This window comes from Trachurus japonicus, chromosome 10, assembly GCF_045865225.1.
Source record: "Trachurus japonicus isolate A0001 chromosome 10, Traja_1.0".
NCBI lineage: Eukaryota > Metazoa > Chordata > Actinopteri > Carangiformes > Carangidae > Trachurus > Trachurus japonicus.
Genome location: NC_140916.1, coordinates 26,751,908 through 26,755,720, shown reverse-complemented (window position 1 = coordinate 26,755,720; position 3,813 = coordinate 26,751,908).

Below are 3,813 nucleotides of genomic sequence, written 5' to 3'. Positions count from 1 at the left end.
ACAGGACGCATCCCTGACTGCGCTGCCGCTACAGAGCCTCCGCCATGCGCACGTACGGAGCCCGTATATATAAGCGCTGGCGACGTATCTCTGCAACTGGCATCATTGTGGCTCTATACACCCGACGGAGCGGGTGAGTGTATACGGCCTGGACGGAGCCAACATGTCTACCAAGCATGTATTTTGCATGAGGTAAACTCCTCGTTACCTGTGTGAAAATGGTACCACGACGGCAGCATCATTAAGACATGTACAGGCAGCAGGGTGATGGTGGCTGCAAGTATCCGAGTGCTTTGTTTATATTTATCGCTATAATACAGATTAGTGGGGGTAGGGTATTGATACAGATGGACCACAGTCGTGGTTTGTTCAGCGCGGAGTGATATGATTGCACCGACTGTGATCGCGAGATAGTAGCACAGGGATGGATCATCTGTAACCAAGTAGCCTACGTTGATTCTATGTAAGCCAGAGCTTGTTCATAATAAAAACAAAAAAAATCATTTGACAAAAATGTTGCAGGTGGAGTCGGCAAGATAAAAACAAACAACCACACGGGTAAAAAAAAAAAAAAGAAAAAGCCTAATTAGGAGCGACTAAGTAGCCTAGCCAAACTTTTACCTCACATAGGCGAAATAGTCTGTTTTTCTCTTGCAGGTGCTTAGCCATTCATTAAACCTTCATCTACAGACCTCATTTACAATGTTGTCGAGCAAAGGAGATTAAAAGCTCCTAGACACAAGTAACAATAATGTTGACCACCTTATAGTGTCAGGTCACACAAACACAATAAAATCGACAAAGTTCCAGTAAATAAAAGAAACATTACGAATGAATAGGCCTAAAACCCTTAACAACAATAAAGATTATCAGATAACTGTGTAGACAAGCTAAAACAGCCTGGAAGTAAAGTGTGTTGTTATTTAAGATTTAAAGTGACCTAATATAAATATAAAAGTGAAAAAGGTTTGAGAGTATTCAGCTTCAGTTGTTCCACATTGCAGCTGCACAATAAGAAAGACTTGATCTTCTGAGTTCACTAACACCTCCAGAGAGATCCAATCACCTGATTGTGTCTGATACAAGGAAAGCACTTTGTAAGGAGGTAAAAGACCAATAAGAGCTTTATGAATTATTAAACCCCTGTGCCTTTCACACCTTATAGAGAGGGAGCCATCCAACCTTGGCGTGTTATAATAACTCCAGTAAAAAATCTTAAAGCACAGTGTTGAGTGCAGCGGTTAAGCAGAGCCAAGGGATGAACAGCACTATGTTTCAATGTTTATGTTCACATATTAAGTTTGAAGAACTACTTTATAATAACTAGAGGTATAGAGATTCAAACTAGTCACTGCAAAGACCCTCATGCCATAAGTGACAGCCTGGTCACCTGCTCCTTTTCATGCCCCACAGAGAAATACACAATAAGAAATTCCCAAACATTTTGACATTGCACCAATACTAATTACAAATCTGAATGTTAATGCAGCAAGAACAACACACGTGCATAATTTCCATTACACCACCAGTACACAGCTGTCAAATAAACATAATTTATATGTAAATCAATCCTGCAAATAGACTAGTCATGTTAACACTGCTGACAAATGTGGATCAAGCTAGATTAGGATATTACTAATAACATGTCATCAATAATTTATTTAATAACAAATTTAAATTTTGAAATCAAAAGAGTTTTAAAATAGACAAAGAATGATCTTGTACCCAAATATTCAAGCAAGTACAATGTGTATATAAACTATAACTATATAGTTTATCTCTCTTCTCCTCATGGTGTTTAAGGATGATACATTTAAACCATTCCAGCAGTGGTTAATGATTAAATAAACAACTGATATTCAAGTTTTACACGTTTAAAGCCTTGTTCTGAGAGCTTCATGTCTTGCAATCCTGCATCACTTGGTTGGTGTGGGGGACAATGTAACAATTTTTTTTTTCACATGTTTGAACAATTAATCAGTTTACCAATGTTGCAGTTCGTATTATATTATTTATTATATTATATTTTTATGATATCAAAGTTCATGAATGTTACACTTGATGGATCTAAAATAATTTTGTTTCAAATTCATTAGACCTGGCTGGAAAAATGCACACCTAACATTGCGAATGGCTGTGTATAAATATCAGTAAATAACATCAGTCATCTAAGCTGCACCCAAGTCAGGCCCTGAAACAGACATACAAATCACTGTGGTGCTTTTCCTGCTGTGACCTATCAAACTGTGTCCTGCAAAACAGCCATATTAGGCTACGTTATTTTTGGTACCACTTTTAACTCAAAGTACAATTGCATGAAAAGCAATACTAATTCAAAGAAATACATGTTAATGATAGTGAAGGATGGACCATTACGAAAACACAGAGCACTCTCAAAAAAAGGACTGGTGACTGGTGACCTCTTGACTAGAGCTCCTCTAAGATGTCAAATGCTTATTAACTGGTTAAATACACTTAAGTGGACACAAGCTACTTATTAATCAAATTCCTCTCATATCTACTCTGAGTATATATTATATTGGCATGTTACAATCTATATTCATTTATTCAGTACATTTTTCATCTTTTAGATTATTTTGCAGGTGTTGGCTGATTGTGTCAGTGTCAGGCTTCATTCAGCTTTTGTGCAGTGTTGTGTCTGCTGTGAACTACATGAACTGCAGCAGCCTGACAAAGTAAACCTGACATTGCAGCTATGCAGATGCAGAGGGTATAATTTGTGCTTTAGACTGATGGTAGTTGGGCCAAGTCTGACAGTGCAAAACGTCTTAGTCAGAGACTGTGTAGCCTGTGTTCAGACCCTCAGAGGTAACAACACATCCCCCTCTTTAGCGCCATCTTCTGGACTGAGCTCCCATTTTCGTCCTAACACTTGTCCATCCAACAATTTTCTTTTCTGGTGTACAACAGTAATAATACCTCACAGTGTGTGGGCAGAATTACTCTCCTTAATATGTCGAGGGTCTTTTGAAAACAACATTGTTAATAACATGTAGTATATAAAATGCATTGATGTCCAAACAGATCAATAAGATGTCTAATCGCTCAGGAGACATTTGCTCGGTTGGCAGCCTCATCTTCAGCCTTTGGTTTATTCCAGGTTGTAAATCACAAAGAAAGCACTATCCTATATGCCCACGTGACCTTCTGTTAAATGGCCTAGGCCTCTGCACAGTTACACACACACACGCACCCACGCACAAACACACACTCCACGGAATTGTTGTTAAGGGGGAAAGCCCTGTAGCCTAATCCACAGGATGGCAGTATGAGCCTGAGTGGGATGTGCATGCGTGAGTATGCGTGTGCGTGTGTGCACACGTGTGTAATATATATGTATGGGTGTATATGTATATACATACACACATACATTTATAGGCCTGTGTGTGTGTGTGTGTGTGTGTGTGTGTGTGTGTGTGTGTGTGTGTGTGTGTGTGTGTGTGTGTGTGTGTGTGTGTGTGTGTGTGTGTGTGTGTGTGTGTGCGTGCGCGTGACACTGCGTGGGAGTTCCTTCTTTCGCCATTCCGGGGTGTTGCCAGCTGCACGGCTCCGCTATAGAGGCGTCCTGGAGAGGTAGAGTCGAGTCTGCGCGTCTCTTCTCTCTCCACGGCGTCTCTTCGCCCTCTAACCTCAGGAGTCTACCCCCACCACCTCCCCCCTATACTCTACTCCACCATCACCACCGATACACCAGCAGCACCCCCACACCTCCGCGCCCCCCTCCTCCTCCCCCCCCCGACCCTCTCAAAAAAAAAAGAAAAAAGAAAAACAAATTCTGGATCCAAGCATGCC